Raw genomic sequence first — 22,145 nt, 5'->3', positions numbered from 1 at the left:
AATAACAATTATGTTTTAAGAAATCCTATATTTATGAATATAACCCCCAATCCATTTAACCAATAACATCTTGTGTTAATGAATCAAGTACATTAATAACAACAACAAGCATCTTGTTTACTTCACAGGCATTCATGGATAAGGGCCCCAAGTCAGCACATTTAAGCACGTGCCTCGCTTTAAACACAGGAGGAGTGCCAGTGACATCAGTAAAACGACTCTTGTGCTTAAAATTATGCATGTGTGGCAGTACTTTGTTGAACTGGAAAATCGCCCCTGTGATGTGAGTATGGTAAAGCTTCTGAGGTACTGAGGTTCAGAGGTGTTATGGCCTACTTTTTTCAACTTGTGTGCTTAGTGGTAGACATTGAAATCTCTGGCTGGCCCCTAAATAAAAGTGGGCTGATTTTCAGAAGTGCTGACCACCCACTATTCCCAATGACTATAATGGGCGTTATGGGCTCTTAGGACCTCTGAAAATTAGGTTACTTCTAAGCAGGGGCCTATATATGGATTTAAGCTCCTACTCTCAGGTGCCAACTCTTTGATTATAAACTCTTTGGGAAAGGGACTTTGTCGCCTTCTATGTAATATACAGCATAAAGCACACCGAGAGTTCCATAAATCAGACTTCATCAGATCACTGAGATGATGTCAATGACTCGGAGAGGGAGGGGCCAAGGCACTGCCACAGGAATAGAGCAGTAAAAAAGTTTGCCTTGTGATCAAGGTGCCATGTGCCTGCATATGTACATGTGCTAGAGGTGGGTCCAAAACAAATGCCTGAACCAAACCGCTCTGAAATCTGGGTTGCTTGGAATTCAGATGCAGGCCAGGCCCTGTCTAGCAAATGCATGTTCCAGAGGCAAATAAAACATTCAGCAAATAGTTCACACTGAATGGGGGCAAGGCTTCTCTGCTGTCCTAGCCCTTTTGATTTATTCTGACAGAGGTAAAATTAAAATAGGTTCATCCACAAAATAAAAGGCATCAACTCTAACCACAGCTGTCTGGTGCCCTATCCAAATACAAAATGATATTTCATTTGTTTCCAAATAACCTATCAAATAACAACAAAAACCTGCATTTTTTAAATCAGTGAATCCACAGCTATGCCTGTAGATTCCCTTTCAATCATGTAGGACAGCCTGCCTCTTCTCCAGTGCTTTTGTCCATTGGCATTGATACTCTGTTTGCAGAAAGGCTCCCTGATCTTTGCATCTTTACAAGTTATTTATTGCATTTCCTGCCCTAAAGGTAACATGGTATGTTCAGCTGTTGACCCAAGAACAGAGGACTGAAAAAGAGTAAAAAGACTTAAAGGGAATCCTAACAATTTTTACAACAGAACTTGGCTTTACATCAAGCTCTGGGAGATAATTTTCTTCAAATCAATGAATGTCTCTTAGCGTGTATAAGTCTGTGTTAAGCTGTCATCTTTCAACACAGTTATACTTAAGAGTTTACAGAAAACACAACTAGACTACTAGTGCTGCTTCTATATTTTTGATAGAGTAGCCAAAATCATTAAACCTATTTTGAGTGGCTGACTATTGTGGCTACCTGGAAGATACAAAGCTTGTAGTCCTGGTGCATTTTTTTCCAAAATCACCTTGTTAGGCTACTTCCATATTTAGATTTTATAAGAGTGCACTGAGAGTGAAGGGGGAGATGACAACGTAAAATTTATGCATGAGCATATTGATTCAAAACATGTAGTAAATGAGTGTGGCAAATGGAAGGAGTGTTTGATGCTGACACCCATTTATCAAAAATTATAAAACAAGGAGACCCAGATGTTACAACTGTAGGAATGTTAAAAATTTCATCATTTGCTTTCCAGACAAGAAAAGCCATGGAAGGTCAGGCCAAACATACTTTGGTTTCATGCTGAGCAGGAACGGTTCAGAACCTTTCTTTTTTAATGTGCAGTATCCATTACCAATGGATGTCAGAGATTCGCTTATATTAATGTTTTTACTTAAAGGTGGAAAAATATCCATGGCAAAGTACCAACATATGTATTTATAGGGAAAGATGGAGCTATGTATACAGGAGATGAGGCTTTTCTTTTGACCAGCTAATAACAGTAAATTAAGTTTTATTCAGCTGTCTTCTAGTCCCATAGTCGGAGCATTGTATTAAAAAAATTGGAAACTTTTGTATGACGTGTATGAAAAATGTTCTGGAGTCCTCTACTTAAGGAGGGTGAGCAAGCCAACCCTGTTTTCAGCTAGGAGTGAATGTATTTGTACAGTGCTGCATTTATGTGTGCATAAATTGTATAATGTGTGGTTCTTTGTCTGTGCACTGCCTAGCCTGGGGCTGTGGTCCAGGGCTGGGGCTTCTAGGTGTTACTGCAATACATATAAATAATAATAAGTAAGGATAAAATTTTGTCATGGAACTCGTGGATTCCATACCTTTCAGAGACCTCTGTGACATTTTCCACTTCAGCCCCATGCCCCGGGGCAGCGGGGCCAGAGCTGTCAGCAGCCGAGGGGGCCCTGGAGCTCTGAGCCATTGGCCCCGGAGCTCTGAGCTGCTGCAGGCAGTGGGGGCCCCACAGCTGTCAGTAGCCACCATGGGTGGTGGGGGCTGGAGCTGTCAGTCCCCCCTCCCAGCAGTCAGCCCTGCCTTCCTTGTTTTTATTAAAAGTCACAGATAGGTCACGGGCTTCTGTGAACTTTTGTTTATTGCCCACGACCCGTCCACGACTTTTACTAAAAATAACTGTGACAAAATCTTAACCTTAATAATAAATGAAGTGCAAGATATTAGACAGTGGAGAACCATTTTGATTATTTGCAAAGTGCTCCCTACACGTAGCAATGTCTTGAAAACTTGCCAGGTTTGCTCAAAATGGGGCACACCAAGGAGCAGCGTGCAGGACTTAGGTGGCTGTGCACAGGCCCAGCAGCAGAAATTTAGGCACATCCTAGGGGTAGGAACATAGGTGCTTAGAGACTTTAGGTGCCTACAGGATTAGGTGAGAGCTTAGTAGGGGTTTTAAGGATCTAAATTTTGGACTTAGGCACCTAACGTAGGACTGAGGTGCCTAAATTACTTTGTGGCTCTAGCCTCTTTCAATGTCTTTGTACAGCATGCAGCACAATGGGACCATGCACCTGATTGTGGTCTCTGGTCACTGCTCTAAGATAAATATTAGCTAAAAGAATAATTATAAGATCAGCTCTGTTCCATAAATCTGTAGTCTTGTATCTTTCTTGTATACAAAGTAAAACATAGTAGGCTACCCAAAGATTCTTGTCTTGGCATTGCCTGCTTACACTCAGGCTTTGCTCCAGTAGGGATCTGCCCCAGTTACAACCTTGGTAACCAGCCACTAGTGTTGCTGCACCAGTGTAACCCACAGTGTAGACAGGCAAAGCCACTATTTGCACTGGCAAATTTACTCCTTGGAACCACAAAGGCAAGTGCAAATAGCCACTTTCCTTGTCTATAGAGATTTTACTGACACAACTATGCCCATAACTGGCCACCAATGGCTGTAACTAAGGTAAATCCCCCAGTGTAGACAAAGCCTTTGAAATTATGATTTCCTTTTACAGCCTGTTCTTTGTTTCTTTTTTTTCTATGCTTCTTCAAAATGACCAGTATTTTATAGAGGAATTAAGCTTTGCTTCTCTAAACCTATATATTAGAAATGGTTGATAATGGTTCGGCTGATAATGGTTATGAGGTGTGCAGTGAAGAAATGGCACAAAACACTGGTTTAGAACTGTAGTTAAAATGTTCAGCTACCTCGGTGGAGAAACATCTTGTTGTGTATTTAATTATAGAAATGTAACCTGTGGGAGGTTTTGGAATAGAGCCGCTTGCATTTTGGTATCGGTGAATTTTAGTCTATTCTATAGCTTTGTTGAACCTACTAAATATGAAATTTCATTAATGATACAGAAAGTGGAAAGGCAATATAATGCAGAGGTGTTTGGAAGTGATTTTAAAGATAGTGGGAAACATTACAGATTTTATGTCAGAACCCAGACAATTACTGCAGAACAAAAGGCTGCTTGCAAGAAGTTTAAGAATAAACTTTGAACTCAGACTGTTAATTGACACATCAGCAAAGGAGACATTTTTTATTAAACAGAAATTCTGAAATAAACTTTTACCACTTTTGTCAATTAACCAACAGTAAAGGTCACAACAGCACTGGGGCATTATTCCTACTGATACCACCTCTTTGATTTAGAGATAGAAGAGTTAACCTAAAGACTTTCAGGACAGAAACTGAAAGAGGTAAAGCTCCTGTGAGCCTCCTAACACCATCTACTGGATCCAGGAAAGAGTGCAGAGATGTGTCACCTAAGCAGTTAATTGGTTTATGACATATAACCTGAGGATGAGTGATGCTGAAAACGTGCCACTCCAATTGGAAGGTGACAAAAGCTGCAGGCTACCTTTTGTAAGGGATGGACCTGACCCTCCAATCCCAGTGAAAGGGAATGATTCACATGAAAGACTACACACAAAGGCCCAGATCCTCAAAGGTATTTAGGCACCTACTGTCCATTGATTTCAATGGAAGTTAGATACTCAAATACCTTTGAAGATCTGGGCCTATCAGCATTTGTTTGTCAGCACCTGAAATGTGAGCATGTGAAGAGTTCATCTGAACTTCATGTGCATATGAAGATGCATCATACCTCTGGAGAAATTACCCTCTCTTCTCTCTGGAGAGAGAGAATTTAAGATCCTAACAGCACAGTGTGGAAGGGTTTCTTTCAGGCCTTCATGTTTAGGCCATTAGCAGTTGGTTAGGATCTATAACCTTCACGTTAACTAAAGGAAAAGGAAAGTTCTTTCCTGAAGTAAAAAGAACTAGACCCTTCCCTGAAGCCAGCAAGCTGAGATTCATGGAACAAAGAAAGCTGTGCCAGAACAGTGAGACTGATCCTACACTAAGTACTATTAAGGGTTATGATATCTAATATTCCTGGTCTGGTGAACTCCAGTGGCCAGCCTTAGAGTGCAAGTGTATTGTTGGCTTAAGAATCGGACCAATTGTAAAGCTGGTCAAATTTTTTTAATTTTTCCATGAAAAATTCTGAAATAAAAAACACCAATATTTTTCTTTTCATTTGATAGGTTAGGCACCACCATCATTTCTTACTTCCCTTGTTTGCCTTTTTCTGTTGAAAAAAAGGGGGAGCTAAGTAAAAGTGGGAGAAATGGGATATTTTCACACAGAAACAAAACTCAATTTTTGAAAAAAAAAGTCTGACATTTTTCATGGAAAAACAGAAACGTGGAAAATTTCAAATGAAACAAAAAATGTTCATTCTTTCAAAATTCTTCATGAACTACACTTACCCTTTTCTGGTGAGCTGAAACCACTTGTAACTGAAAAGGTTTTTGGTCTGTAAAACTAGATCTTGTACCAGTAGGAACAATAACAATTTCCTTCATTTAGCGGTAGTCTCTCTTCCTCCAAATCACCACATACGGAAGAAAAAACAAAAGAGGCTCAACTTAACAGTGCAGAGATTTCAAGCATTTAATTTTAGCCAAAAGGGAACCCCTTACAGAAGGTCTGAGACAATGAGAGCTGTGTCGTGGGATCACAAGATCTGATCAGATGTCATGTCGCTTCCTTGTCATACACGGCATTTGATCAAACACAAATACAACTATTTTTATTCTCTGGATATTAACACTGTTCAGTGTTTACCCTGCCTTCTTCTTCGCATTGTTCGTACTCTGCCATGCTTCATGTTAACACTGCACAGTGAAGACAGTGTGGCATTTATCAACGGCACATTAAATACATCACAGTTCCAAACTCTTGCCCCATTTTGTTGAAACAGTTTTATTTACCACATGATTATTTACTCTGCCTTCTTGTATTCTGTGCCCAGGCCCCAATTCTGCAAAGATACAGACGTGCTTAATTTTAGGCGCAGGAGAGCAGTCCCATTGCTAAGCAGCGAAACCTTACATGGTTTTGTTCCTTTGCTGTGTGACTCACTTATACATCCAATCATTCAGTGTATTTAGCTTACCTGTTTTCAGCTACTAAGTAAAGATTTATTGAGATTGTTTTATTTTCCTGCTGGTTTTGATAATTAAGAAGTCAATAATAATGTGAAAAACCTATTTGCTATTGAAATGTGTGAGTCACACGCTTAATTTAAAATCAGGAGAAACTATTAACTTAAAATGAGGAGAAATTATTCCTGACAATATTCCCTAGAGGCCCCTGTCTCCAAGTTGCAGTTTTTGTAATTTTTTTAAATTAAAGTATTTGGAAACCAAACACATGAAAGTCACCCTTTCAGCCTCACAGTGATGGAAATGGCTTTTTAGGGAAGCTGATAGCAGAGCTGGTCAGGAATTATTTCTCCCCTCGCCTCCAAAGACTTTCAACAGAAACAAATTTGTATTTTTTTTTCATTACAGGTTTTCTTCAATTTGGGGGGAGGGGTTATCAAAAAACAAAAATCAAACATTTGCGTAGTTTCTGAGTTTTCTATGAAAAACCCACACATTTTTGAAAAAAAAATGGATTTTTATTTAAAGTTTCCATTCAGTTGAGAAGCCATTTTTAGTAAAAAAAAAAACAAAACCAAAAAAACATTTAAACAGAAAATATGTGACCAGTTGTAGCTGCTCTGTTATTGTTATTTATGATTTGTATTATTGCAGGACCCAGAGGTGGACCAGGACCCTGTTGTGGTAGGTGTTGTCAGGGGCAGCTCTGGGCTTTTTGGCACCCCAAGCACGGCAGGCAGGCTGCCTTCCACGGCTTGCCTGCGGAGGGTCCGCTGGTCCCGCGGCTTCGGTTCTCCTGCGGGAGGTCCGCTGAAGCCGCGGGACCAGCGGACCCTCCGCAGGCAAGCCGCCGAGGGCAGCCTACCTGCCGCCCTCGCGGCACCAGCAGAGCACCCCCCCCGCGGCTTGCAGCCCCAAGCACGCGCTTGGTGTGCTGGGGCCTGGCGCTGCCCCTGGGGGTTGTACACAGAGCAAAAAGATGGCCCCTGCCCAAAAGAGCTTGTCCCAAACATACACAGAGATTGTTTTTTAAGTATTAGTCCAGGGTGATTATGAATTTGGCAAATGGAACAGCTGGATGAGTATCACTTCAGAAAATACTTAACCACTTCATTTGTTTCTCTGTGGTTTGCTCTTTGGAAGAAGGGACATCATTATTACCATTGTTTCTTCACATACGATGTGCCCTGCACTATTTGGATGTGGATTTACTTAATATGGGGTGTAATATGTAGTGGGTTCTCTGCCATGTCACCCTAATGCTTTCCTGCTTATTGATAACAATTTTGATTCTTTTCATAATGACAGAGTAGCAGCCGTGTTAGTCTGTATCCGCAAAAAGAACAGGAGTACTTGTGGCACCTTAGAGACTAACAAATTTATTTCAGCATAAGCTTTTGTGGGCTACAGGTCACTTCATCGGGGAGCCCCAGGAACTGTGAACAGAGCTGTGTGTGGAACAGTCTGTGAGTGCCACACATCACAGCTGGGTGCAGGCCCATGTGGGACTTATTGGGGAGCAGCAGCAGGTAGGCAGAGAGACAATGCAAAGAGGTGCCAATGAAAGACACTAACAGAGCCTGGCCTGGAAACTTGCAAATGCTTATTTGCATGAACAGAGACGGAATGGAGAGGGCACCTCAAGCACTGGGACTGAAGAGCCCTGATTCTGCTGCCCCAGAGACTCAGACAGGAACTGCTACTGCTCACTTTGAAGTGTAACTGTACTAGGGTATTTGTAAACTTTCCCCTTTCCTGCCAGCCCTAATAAAAATCTTTCCCTTAGCCGTGTGTCTGAGCAGTTATTGGGCCCCACCAGGGCTAGTGCCGATAAGGCCTACCTGCTCAAAGGTTGCCTCTGAGATGCAGCACACTGGGAATGCTACTGGCATCCTAGGCCTGGTCTACACTAGGGTGGGGGGTCGAACTAAGGTACGTGACTTCAGCTACGCGAATAGCGTAGCTGAAGTCGAACTACCTTAGTTCGAACTTCTTACCTGTCCAGACGCTGCGGGATCGAAGTCCGCAGCTCCCCCGTCGACTCCGCCAACGCCGTTCGCGGTGGTGGAGTTCCGGAGTCGACGGGAGCGCGTTTGGAGTTCGAACTATCGCGTCTAGATTAGATGCGATAGTTCGAACTCCGAGAAGTCGAACGCTACGCGTCGACCAGGCAGGTAAGTATAGACCTACCCCTAGGGGCCTGAGGTACAGAGTAAATCCAACAGTTACACAGGGTTCAGGGTCTGGTATACAGAGACCTCAGCCTGATTAGTATCATGGTGAACATATTGGGAACTTCATGTCAACGGTTAGCAATGTATTGCTTGAAACACACAAAAGGAAAAGAATCAAAATGAGGCCAAGAGCACTGAAACTGAAATTAAGTGATTATGCAAAACAAACCATCAAAACCTATCAAAGTCTCTTTCTGGAGAGAGTGAATATTGGTTAAAGTCTCTTATTCAGTCAAACAGTCCTTCTTGGTGGGGAAGAAGGAATTCTGTTGTTTAATTCTGAGTCAGGCATGAGAGTCACTTCCCTGCTTTAGACAAAACACATACAGAAGGGAGAGTAGAGACAGGACAGTGCATGGGGAACGTATGGCTTTTGTTGATGTTCTCAATATACAGGGCAGCTGGTCAGTCACAGATGGATGCTTTGGGCTAGCAGGTCAGCCATAATTACAGCTGTTACTCTAGCCCTCTGCTCCCTTGCCTGGTCAGGTCCCTCTCTTCACTGGTCATTTTCAGGCCGAGCACAACTAGGCAGTCTCATCTCACCACACCGGTGCCATGCAGTACAGTTGACTTCAGGATCAGGCGAAAGGATGAGAGAGAGAGAGATGAGATAATGGAGGATAGAATGGCCAAGTCCTTGCTGGTGCAATGACAATGGTCAACCATCCCCACTGGAGTATCAAGGTCTGGCGTCACTGTCGTAGCAACAATCCTTCCTGTAGCAATGGTAAAAGGCTGTATATTTTTCTCTGCAAAGTTTCTTTTTAAGGCCCCAGAGGTATTGGAGTGCCCCACAGTTTTTAATGGATATATTATCACCACACCCCTGGGGAGATAGGGAAGTGCTATTATCCCCATTTTACAGAGGGAGAACTGAGGAACAGAAAGTGTAAATAACATGTCCAGGGTGACACCGGAAGTCTTGGGTGGAACAGGGAATTGAATCCTGGTCTCCCGAGTCCTAGTCTACTGTTCTAACCACAAACCACCTTCTCCATCTGGCTCAAAGTTTTCCTCTTTCTGTTTGAATTTTCTTTTTCCCTTTAGTGTGAGGGAATCAGTGCTTCTTCACTCCTCACCAGAACTGGTTAACCAAATCTGGCAGCCTATTAGACTGTGCTTCCCCCCCTCTCCTAGGACTGACAAGCCTAGGATTCAGTGCGTGGACCATTTCACCCATAGACAGATTGAATGATGGGAGAAGAAATAAGATGTAATTTTAGCCTGGAAGCTTAACATGAATGTTGCAATTCAGGACAGCCTTGGAAAGCTTCTCCCAGCTTGCTTGGGTATAATGATGCCTTGATTGTACCTCTGATGGGGTATGTGCCTGCACATGAAATCTATCTGGAGCATGTTTGTACCTCAAGGAACTAGATGATGTGGATGATTAGGCTGAGATAGGAAAAAGATGAATTTTTGTGGTCACTGATTCACAATATGTAACAGCAACTGAGAAGCATTTTGTCAAGGAGAGGCTGTTCCCCAACCCACTTGCAGTGGTTGTTAGGAGTATGTACTGTGCCTTTAAGAGCAGGGCAGATGCTAGGAAGAACCAATTTTGGAAGCAGTTTAGCATCAGCCTCTCCAGATAGACAGCTAGGAGCACATGGCTCCCCTTTATTTTATGTAACTCCATTTCAGTTCTAATCAAGCCTTGCTGCTAAGAATTCAGACTGTGACTCCTTGCTGTGAATCCGCAAGACAACATGTGGTACCAGAGTGAAGTAGAAGTGAGGACAGATAAAAAAGGATTGTGGTGAAAGAGTCATCTTGGAGATGGAGCAACTAAATGTCTCCAAGGAATTGAAACTCTCGAGTAACGCAGCAGACTCCAGGAAGAGACAGAGTTTTTAGATGGATGCACGCAGCTGGCTTTGGTGAGAAAGAAGACCAGCAGAAAAGAGCAATCTTCTTAAACATTGCACGAGTTGAGGCACTAGATGTCATTAATAACATGCAACTAAGTCAAACAGAGAACCAAGTTATGATGACACAATTTTGTAGAAATGTGAAGAGTATTGTGAATGCCTAAAAAGCGTGAAACATTTGAAAGGTCTGAGTTTCACCTTAGAAGACAAAAGGAAAGAGTCCTTTGAAGAATTCCTAACAGAACTTAAGCTAATGAGCCAAACCTGCAACTATGGACAGTTAACAGATTCAATTATATGCGATCAAATTGTAATAGGAATCAGAGATCCAAAGCTGCAAGAAAACAAAAAACGATTGGAAGCTATGGCTCTCGCTTTGGATAAAGCAGTAAGACTGGGTCAGGCAGCAGAAATCAAACAGAATAAAGGGAGGGGAACAGGACACTGCCATTCTGGATAGGGTGACAAGAGAGGAAAAAGCCTGGCTAACTAAGTCAGTGGAGAACAAAAAATACAGAGAAGCATGAAAAAGCAAAGCACAAGAGTTTGCAAGAGACAGCTTCAAGGATTGCACAAGATGTGAACACAAACACAGACCTCAACAATGCCCAGCGTTTGGTAAGTGCAGCAATACTTGTAAGAAATACAATCATTTAGCCAATGCTTGCAACAGGATCAACAAGTGCAGACAAGGAAGCAAAGCAAAGCATGTTGATGAAGTAATCCAGGAAGAGAGCACAGACAACAGCACAGAAGATGAGTTCTATGGAGAAGCTGTATCTGAAGAGAGAGGAACAGATGAATGGGCAAAATCTTTAGAAACCAATGGGACTCTTTTAATTTACAAATTAGGCACTGGTGCTCAGGTAAATGTGGTTTCCGATATTAACGTTAAAGGGTTGAAAAAAAACCTAGGGAACATGGTGAGCGAACAGGTTAAACTGAACGCTTATAATGGGAAAGTCATTCCTATTCGAGGCACATGTGTGCTAGAAGTGAAGGGAAAAGATCAAATAGAATTGATAAAGTTTGTGATAATTCAAGGGAATGAAGCGCCTACATTTAAAATATGCCATGCTCTTGGTCTGAACAAAGAGTGCACATGGTATAGGAGATAAGGAACATGTCCAGAGCATTTGATAAAACTGTATTAGAAGGAGAGGTGGAGTCAGACACAGTGCTTGTCGGCCTCATACAAAAGAATTGTCCTGTCTCAGAAAGGAAGTGAAATGAATTAGTTGAGGCCACAGCTAATGATGAGACTTTACAGAGGGTAATTAAGGCTATTACCACAGGGTGGCCAGGACTTTACATACCATGTCCATATTTTCAGTTCAAAGCGGAACTGTCATTGATGGCATATTGTTTAGAGGAAATAGGTGTTACAAGCTGACATGCCCACAAGAATACATGAAGGACACTTGGGTATGGAGAAACATAAATGCAGAGCCAGAGAGATACTGTACTGGCCACAAATGAACAATGAGAAAGAGAAAAAATGATAATGTGTGAAACATGTCAAATATCAACCTAAACAGAAAAAAAAGCCTATGCTGATAAACAATGAACAGTTAAGAGCATGGTCTAAAGTTGGTGGGGATTTATTTTCTTATGCAGATAAAGACTATGTATTGATATTGGACTCTTAGTTTGTTAAAAAATACCACAACAAAACATGTAATAATGCACATGAAATCCATATTTTCCAGGCATGGAATCCCTGAAGTTATCATGTCTGATAATGGTCCACAGTTTGATGGACCTGAATTCAAAACTTTGCTGGAGAGAATGGGTTTAAGCATTGAGTTTCAAGACTGAGGAATCCTCAGTCCAAGGTCTTGTAATGAACGGTGTGGAAATTGTTAAACGACTTTTTCAAAAGGCCGCTAACTCAAGTGCGGATCCATATGTGGCTATACTGAATTATAGAGCAGCGCCAGTGAGTCATGGCCTGTCATCTGCCGAGAGATTGTTTGGCAGGAAGTTGAGAACAAGACTCTGACTTAGCAGTAATACTGACTTAGATGTCCCTAAGCAACATGATAAGTGTACACAAAAGACGAATCATGCCTAGGGCCCTACAAACTTCACAGTCATGATAAACGCCTCACGGACCGTGAAATCTGGTCTTTTGTGTGCTTTTACCCTATACTATACAGACGGAGACCAGCATGGCTCAAACTGGGGCCTTGACCCAAAAGGGAGTTGCAGGAGGGCCAAAAGGTTATTGGGGGGGAAGGGGGTGTCACAGTATTTCCACCCTTACCTCTGCACTGCCTTCAGAGCTGGGCGACCAGAGAGGGGCGGCTGCTGACAGAGGGCCGAGCTCTGCCGGCAGCAGCACAGAAGTAAGGGCGGCATGGTATGGTATTGCCATCCTTACTTCTTTGCTGCTGCTGCTGCTGCTGCTGCTGCTGGCGGCAGCTCTGCCTTCAGAGCTGGGCTCCTGGCCAACAGCCTCTGCTCTCTGGCTGCTCAGCTCTAAGGCAGCACCACCACATGAACAGCGAAAAAGTAAGGGTAGTAGTACCACAACCCCCCCCCTACAATAATTTTGCAACCCCCGCCCCCCACAACTCCTTTTTAGGTCAGGGCCTGTTTGCCAGAAGCTGGGAATGAGTGACAGGGGATGGATCACTTGATGATTATCTGTTCTGTTCATTCCCTCTGGGGCACCTGGCACTAGCCGCTGTTGGAAGACAGGATACTGGGCTAGATAGACCTTTGGTCTGACACAGTAGGGCCATTCTATGTTCTTATGACCCCCTACAATTACAATACCATGAAATTTCAGATTTTAATAGCTGAAATCATGAAATTTACAATTTAAAAAATCCTATGACTGTGAAATTGACCAACATGGACCGTGAATTTGGTGGGGCCCTAATCATGACAGAGGGTCCAGTGTGTTAGCGCCTTTGAATCCCAGGGATGCTGTGCAGATTCATGATAGTACTTGCTGTGCTCAGAGGGCAGTAGTGACTAAGAGGTGAGCCCTTGATCTGATAAAGGACAGACTCCTGAAGGAAATAAGTTTCAGAGGAACAGGAGACACCTGCAACATCTTCCTGAAGAAGATGGGAATAAGGAGGCAGACACTTCACTGACAGCTACAGGACAAAACACTGAGAAAACCACCGAGGAACCATCAGACCAGCAAGCAGAGAGTCTGCTGATTCAGCTAGTGCAAGAACTGACGTGGTGCTCCATAGATCTAACAGACTGTGCAGAGCACCTGAAAGACTCATTGAGCACTGCAGCAAAATTGAGTATGTTATGGCATTTGTAGACAAACAGTTGGTACATATGTTAAATGGTTGGGGGTGCTTTTGCTGGGAAGGGGAGATATTAGGAGTATGTATTGTGCCTTTAAGAGCAGAGCACATGCTAGGAAGAACGGGTTGGAAGCAGTCTAGAGGCAGATCACCAGATACATAGCTAGGAGCACATGGCTCTCCTTTGTCTTATGTAACTGTGTTTTAGTTCTGATAAAGCCTTATTTCTAAAAGTCCAGACTGTGCATCTTACTTATGAATACACAAGACAACACAATGGCAAAGGAAAGTATTAAAATCTTTCCTCATTAGGAGTAAATGGGTCAACATGCCGACACAGTGGGAGGATAAAACCTGTCTGCATCAGAAATCCTTCTCTCTGCAGCCCTACAGATGCCCCATGAGACGTAAAAGTTAGGTTGTAAGAGAAGCTTGCCTACATAACCTGCTGCCACAAGATTCTGTCAGGAGACAAGACCCATCGGGAGAATGGCTTGCAACAGCATTGAAGATAGATTTTGCATGCAGTGTCAGCTGTACTTTGGATCAACATTTCTGGTTCACCAAATTGTGTTTAAAGGAGCTGGAATGTGGAAGGATAATGGGACATTTGATTAAGCATCAAAGCTACATATAATGGGGTTCCCAATGGGTGCAATTAGAACAGGGGTGGGAAAACTATGTCTCACGGGCCGGATCCGGCCCATCAGGGCTTTCAATCCAGGCTGCGGGATTGCCAGTCCCGGCATGCAGCGGGGCTAAGGCAGGCTCCCCACTTGCCCTGGCCCCGTGCCGCTCCTGGAAGCAGCCGGCACCACATCCCTACAGCTCCTGCGCTGCCCTCACCTGCAGGCACCACCCCCTGCAGCTCCCATTGGCCGGAAACAGGGAACTGTGGCCAATGGGAGCTTGGGGGTGGTACCCACAGGTGAGGGCAGCACATTGCGGAACTGCCTGCCCCACCCCACCCCCAGGAGCCACTGACAGACATGCTGGCCACTTCCAGGAGCAGCGTGGGCCCAGGGCAGGCAGGGAGCCCCTCCTGCACCCCGCACCCCAACCCCCTGCCCTGAGCCCCCTAACTCCCTGCCTTGAGCCCCTTGCCACACCCCCTACATCCCAACCCCCTGCCCTGAGCCCCTTCCTGCACACCACACCCCTTCCTGCACCCCAACCCTCTGCCTTGAGCCCCTTCCTGCCAGGGGCGTCTCCGAGCCCCAGCACGCCAAGCGCGTGCTTGGGGCGGCAAGCCGCGGGGGGCGCTCTGCCAGTGCCGTGAGGGTGGCAGGCAGGCTGCCTCCGACAGCTTGCCTGCGGAGGGGCTGCTGATCCCGCAGCTTCGGCGGACCGTCCGCAGGCAAGCCGCGGAAGGCAGCCTGCCTGGCGTGCTTGGGGCGGCAAAATTCCTAGAGCCGCCCCTGCTTCCTGCACACCACACTCCCTCCAACATCCCAACCCCCTACCCCAGTCCTACATTCATGGCCCTGCATCCAATTTCCCCACCGAGATGTGGCCCTCGGGCCAAAAAGTTTGCCCACCCCTGAATTAGAACAACTCAGGAGATTCTCAGGATTCCCTCATTATTATTCATTATTAATTATTGGTTATTATTATTTTATTTGCTATTGCAGTAGAGCACAGAGACCCCAATCCAAGAACACAGCTCCATTGTGATGGGCGCTTTACAAACATTCATAACTTGAATCCAACAGGAGCGTAAACAAATAATTACACTGGTCATTCTTTGGCAGGAAATGGGGCAGAGGCAAAAAATCTACAGCATGGAGTTACCTTCTACACAGACTGCCCGTCGCCTTGCTCCCGGCTGGAAATTCTTCTCAAAGGGGTGACTGGGCTATAAAAATAAGGGGCAGACACTCCAAGTCACCCCTGTCACCCTCCCTGCCCATCACATTCACTGACCTTGCAGAGACAGAGGAAGCAGCCATTGGAGGGGTCCTAACCTAGAGTTTGGTCAGTGAGATTGCTGGAAGCTTGTGGTGAGAAAACTTTGTTCTGAATCTAATATAGTTTGTTAAGTTAGGCACCAGTAAGCATTTTATCTTTTCTTGTAACCATTTCTGACTTATGCTTCATTACTTGTACTCACTAAAATCTCTCTCTTTGCAGTTAATAAACTTGCTTTATTTTTTTAATCACGCTAGTGTGTTCAAGTATCTGGGTAACTCCACTTGGAGTAACAGTTGTGTGCATATTATTCCCTTAAAGGAATAATGGATTCAGTATATTAGTACTGTCCAGGAGAGGGCTGGGCAGTACAGGACTTACATTTCTGGGGGGAAATCTAGGACTGGGAGTGTTTTGGGGTCACCTCATGGTAATCTTTAAGGCTGATAAGAGTCAAGGTGTGGCTAGCTAGCTGCAACACACAAAGACATAAAATCATAGAAGATTAGGGTTGGAAGAGACCTCAGGATATCATCTAGTCTAACCCCTTGCTGGAAGCAGAACCAACCCCAACTAAATCATCCCAGCCAGGACTTTGTCAAGCTGGGCCTTAAAAACCTCTAAGGAAGGAGATTCCACTACCTCCCTAGGTAACCCATTCCAGTGCTTCACCACCCTCCTAGTGAAATAGTTTTTCCTAATATCCAAACTAAACCTCCCCCACTGCAACTTGAGACAATTACTCCTTGTTCTGTCGTCAGGTACCACTGAGAACAGCCTAGCTCCATCCTCTTTTGAACCCCCCTTCAGGTAGTTGAAGGCTGCCATCAAATCCCCCCTCATGCTTCTCTTCTGCAGACTAAATAAGCCCAGTTCCCTCAGCCTCTCCTCATAAGTCATGTGCCACAGGCCCCTAATCAACATAGCTGGGAATGACTTACATGCCGGAGGCTACAGCAGCAAGGCATTGTTAAGGGCACCCCAAGTTACAGGGAAGTGATGACACAGATACTCATTGGCCTGGATGGTACCCAATATGTTCTAGAGCAAAGTTCCCATGGCACATGTATGTAAGGAAATAAGGCTTGTGGTTTGTTTGTTCTAATTCCAATATACCAGGTAATTTTCATCTATTGTATTTATGTTTGCCTGCCCTTTCTATTCCCAGCCAGGAACCAGAAGTGCGTTAGCATGGGAAAGGGAACATCTATATATTTAATAGCTAACCCTCATGTGAACCCTAAAATAAAATATTGGCTTCTGACTCAGTTCAAGCTTTGGTTGAAAGCTTGAGGCTTGGAGAGGCAGAAGCAAAGAGTATTATTGTATCCAGACTGACCTATCCCTAACATTGACACATCAGATATTAACACATACTATTATTTATAAATTAATTGTAAATAGCACCCTTCCAATGAACATTATTATATTTGTGTTACAAATAGCACTGAAAATTTTCAACTGAGATCAGGGTCCCTTTGTGTTAGTGAGAATCAATCTCTACTCCAAAGACCTTACAGTCTGAATAGACAAGACAGCTAAAGGGTGGGAGACAGGAAGTACTATATACCCATTTTGTAGACAGGGAACGGAGGCACAGAAATATTAAGTGATTTGTCCAAGATCTCACAGGAAGTTTGTGGCAGGGGTAAGTATTGAATCCAGAGCTCTCGAGACCCTGTCCAGTGCTTTAGCCACAAGGCAATCCTTCCTCACTAATTAGGTGGCTTGGATGAGTCACCAGATCCAGAGGTGTAAATAGGAGAATCTTCTGTACTGCCTACCTGCATGATACCAAAGGCTGGTTTGCTTTTTCATGCATCACTCCTCCCACCCCCAGCCCCTGCCCCAAAGGATGAGACAGATTTGACAAGGCTGTAATGCAGACTTAAAGACCTCTTTATCCTAATGTCAATGTTCAATATATTAACTTCATCCAAGCAGTCTGACCCTGGGCACAAGTAATGGCATACCAAACAGATGACAGACAGGATAAATCGCTATGGAAACCTTGACCCAATTTGTGCCACATTAGATACATGAGGGAGGGTGACTTGGCATGTAGTGCTTATGAAAGCAATCTGAAATGCTGAAGAAATTATAATTGGATCAGAATAGAAAGATACTGGTTACACTTAGCTGATGTAACAGAAGCTCATCAACAGTGTCAAAAACCAGACATACAAAAGTAACTTAATGCTGTCTGATGCTGAGCTGCAAACGGAAAGATGCATACGGGTGCTGTGTGCAAAGCAAAAACAGGCTGGAAGCTATCAGAAATCATTATTTAAGAGGTGCTTCTTCAACTGAGTAGCCAAATACCTCAATAACTCCAACTAAATTAGAAGAATGTAAACGGGCTCATATGAAAAATTGTCCAGAGAAAAACTCAATGCCAAATCCTCAGCCGCAGCTCCATCGACTTCTATGGAGCTAAGCTGATTTACACCAGTAGAGGGTCTGGCCCTGAGTTTCTTAAAAACAGGGGGTCACAGATCCTGTCTTACAGCATGCTAGAAGTCTGCTATGTGAGAGAAAAGTTGACAGTGATAGTGATAGGCATGTCAGGAGCGTTTGAGACTCCTTAAGCTAATCATTCAGGCCGAGGATCAAGAGAGCAGGTGATTACGTGTAACAGCAGGATGACTCCAACAACCTTGTCAAGAAAAGGGAGGGAAAATTTGCTGACAAAAGTAACAGCTGAAAAGTGAAGCTTATGTGACAAGATGGGTGATTCCCAGGGACGGAGATTTGAGCAGGAATAGATGCTAAAACTATCTACAAAGAAATATAGAAAGGATTCAGCAACATCAGGAAAATCTGCTGGATCCAAAATACCTGGTGGAATTTGGAAGGGAATCAACAGGTTTGAAGAGACTAGTCTACTATGACTAAGAAAACATTCATTATTTTGATTGGAATAACAACTGGGGGTGAAATCCTGGCCTCATTGAAGTCACTGGAAAACTCCCACTGACTTCAATGGGGCCAAGATTCACCCCAGAAGTCTGGACATTTGCAAGGTATCTCTCCGTTTATGGCAATTCCAAGTCTTGTGAGGGGTAGATGAGCATGGCCCCAAATATTTCAGTGCCTGTAACTATTGCCACTGACCTTGAGTTTCTTTAGCACGCCAGAATATCAAGGTCATTTCTGGTGAGTATATAGCACATAGATTTGTCGAGAGCACAGATGCATCAGCAGGTTGAATAAGGGTTGTTTGAGACCAGCAGGTTAATAATCTCAGATGCATTTGAAGGAGGTTATTATTTTGTGGTACTTTCATTCCTTTTAATTCTTTTTAGACTAATACTCAGCCACAATATTCTGCAGGGAACAATCCTGTGTTGGCAGAAAGAATGGGCCAAGAAAGCTCATTAGGTCTTTTCCATCTTTAATATCTGCCATTCTAAGCAGCATTCCAGCCAGAACTCCTAGGACAATAAAAGTATCACAAGGATCATTGCTTTTTCCCAACATTTGCTGTGTTTCCATACACAAAGGCCAGCCCATGTACTTCCGTTCAAAAATAACTTATTTTAGATTAAGGAACAACAACAACAGCAAAAAATTAAAAAATAAAGCATGGTGTCTAGGAGCAGGAACAGTGTGTGTCTCTTCGGTAACAAGCTGCAGCAACAGAGTTGGCTGCTGTCTCTGTAAACAAGCAGGGTTCTTTGAAATGTAATGGCGTGGCATAAAGCATAAAACTTTCAGGCTTCACACACTACAGCTGGGGCTTTGGTTCTAGAGGATGAGTTTATTCCCATTGTTGCATGAGTTGATAAGTGCTCATAGGTCTTTGGTTGTGTTAATGCCCGAACTCAACAAATGGCTGAAGGAGTAAGAAGTAGGGGAGCAACTGTATGTGCCTTTGCATTTGGGATCAGGACTGACCCCCACACATAAGTCATTAGGCCTATAAACAACTGGACAATGGTTAGGTTGCTGGTGTGCAGAGACCACTGCCTATCATGCTGACCAGAATTGTCTCATTGTTTACTGGTACGCCCTGTCTGTCTGTATCCATCTTTGTCTCTTGTCTAAGATTGTAAGCTCTCTGGGGTAGGCACCATCTTTTTGTTCTGTATTTGTACAGCAGCTAGCACCATGGAATCCTGCTCCATGACGAGAACTCCTAGGTATGGCGATATAAATAAATAATAATACTAATAATATCCTTGTGTAACTTAAAGGAAGTCAGTGGAATTACATTAGGACTCGGGAAATATAGGTGAGTTTAGGGAGGCATCACTTAAATCAGGTTTTAGCTCTCCTTGTTTAGACTGATGCTTTCTCAGGAGATCCCTGAATGGCTGGGGCTATTGGTTCTCTCAGTTGGAATGGGAAGTTGTTTTCAGTCAGGGAGCTATCCATCTCTGTGCTTTGACATAATGAGGAAGATTGAGATGATGATTTATGATTATGCAGTTGTGTGATATAAATGAGTACTGGCCTTTTCCTTTCAGCATGGGGGTGGGCATAGTTTAATCACATTTGGAACGGCAGAAGATTTAGGAGCCTGAAAACTTGTGTGCGCGCACATGTGTATATACGGGTGTCTAAAGCAAGCTAGAACTTAATTGCAAAGAATGAACTTTGCCTTCCCCGAGCCTGGGCCACCATCACTTCTCTCACACACACACACTCCTTCTTCACTCAAATACAGGTGGGTTTCAGAAATACTAAACAAATAAGCTCACCTTGAGATTATTATTGACAATTTGATGTGATTTTATTGTCTAAGTTAAAAACTCTCTGAAGAAAAGAGTTTGCATATTTCCATCAGTCAGGGATCTATTACTCATGCTCGACCATCTGTTATTTAATGAGAATATGACAAGCTGATTGTTATTTTTTTTAACATGGCAAATTGAAAAATGTGACTTTTTGATCTATATTTTAATTACACCCCCTCTGACTTTATCTCACTTGCACTTGCCTCGTAATATGTATTGGGAGGGTAAATAAAGCTGTGGCTTTCTCTACTAGCCCTTTCTCTCTTGTGGGTTTTTCATTTCTTTACATTTTTTCTACCTACGATGAATCAACGAGATTTAAAACAAACTCCTTTTCTTAAGCTTGCGAGCCAAGGAAGGAGTGAGTCGTGCGGCGGGATGAACATGTCTGGCTCTCCAGTCTTCTGCATTACTGATGACCGCGGATCTACTGTGCCCTGCATTTTCCTTAACAGTATAAATCACAAGGAATCATGCCATGTGCACTCATAGTTTCTTATTGGTTTATAGGTTTGATTAAATATTGAAAACAGGCTAAAACATTTCCTTCAGCACCAACAACAACATAAAGAAAAAAGACAAAAGGGGGTGGGGGGTGTCCAACCCTTACAAACCCAGATTTCAGTTAACTTGACCCCAGATTCATTTCATGACAGGTTGCTGCTTGTTTAGATGGGCTTCATGCCTGTAAGATGCAGTTAAATCTGACTAGATAGAATATGAAAATATTGCTTTAAAGTGACTGGACCCAGTCACATGATAGGTTTTTGTCCAAGTTCCACTATCATGTGACAATCTACAGTAGATTTATGAAATTAAGCACAGATGGCTACTTTGTTGTTGTTCTTTGAACTGACAGCTGTTGGTATAAAAATAAATTAAATATAATTTCATATAAGTCAGACTTTTAGTTTTTTGGGGTTTTTTTGTTAAATAATCTTTACAGTTTTTTCCTCCGCCAGTTTAGTGTTTTATTGATTCCCTCCCCCACTTTAAATCTTTTCCATATCCACAAGGCACAAACCAATGAAAAGGTAATGGAGGCTTTTGCCAAGCTGCCCTGACAATGACCTCTGTCCTGATTTGGAGGAAAAGAGCCTCTCTCGGGGTGAGTGGAGATCTAGACTCTATGGTAGCCATATTGCCAAGCAGAGAGTGAGTGACAATAGAGACAAATTTGACAGCCTTGTGTGTTTCTGGTCTATGTGATGAACTGAAACAGGGCCATCGAAACCTTTCCCCCTGGAAACGGTGCTTTAGGAACCCTTAGGAACCAGTCTCCAAAAACCAGAATGTGCTGATTATTATTATTTGTTTGTGATTATTATTATTTTAAATACGCATGTGATCTGCAGAGGAAATGAATGGAAGTCACTCCAGGTAAGAAAAACTGGCAGATTCATAAAAGGCAATGAGCCGATTTTTAAGAAAACAATGTTTAAGGATTAGCCAGAGGGTTCTCCTTTATTCACAATTCTCCATGGAGCACTTTAAAGTCTTCTATGTTTGTATCACTTAAAGTGCAGCTATTTTAGGTCAGTGTAAATAAGTCATGTGTGCCGTCAGCCTTGTACAAGTGCTTTCTGCTGCTTAATAATACATGTGCTTGTCCATTATAGGGGCTACATGTATACGTGTTGGGATGGAGAGGCAGTCATGCAAAGATACCATCTTTGGGATAGCTGCCTAATGCTTCAGAGAGGGGGTGTACGTATATACTTTGATGACCTTAAGCAGGGCAGAGGCTAAACCTATCGCTGATCACAGCACCTAATAAATAATGCATAAGAAATTATGCCATATATAGAGACAGGCATCATTACTTTCTTCCCCAGCTCTGTCTGACAGACCAGCGCAGTTACCTTATTATACAGGGGGACTGGAGAGGTATTTTTAATTAGCCAGAGTAGAGTTGTGCCATCCCAATGGATAATAGCAAATCAGAAACTTCTGGAGGTGTGTTTCAGGTATCAAGAAAGGTAAAATCTCAAGAGTGCTGAGCGAGGGTCTCAGCAGAACGACGCTGTTTGGATTAAGGCCCTGATGGGACCCTGGCAAGCAGAGCCTCTGCAACTGCAGAGCGCCCCGTTGATTTTAATA

The sequence above is a fragment of the Mauremys reevesii genome, linkage group 4, assembly GCF_016161935.1.
Source record: "Mauremys reevesii isolate NIE-2019 linkage group 4, ASM1616193v1, whole genome shotgun sequence".
Classification (NCBI taxonomy): Eukaryota; Metazoa; Chordata; order Testudines; family Geoemydidae; genus Mauremys; species Mauremys reevesii.
Note: the sequence above shows the minus strand (reverse complement) of the source record.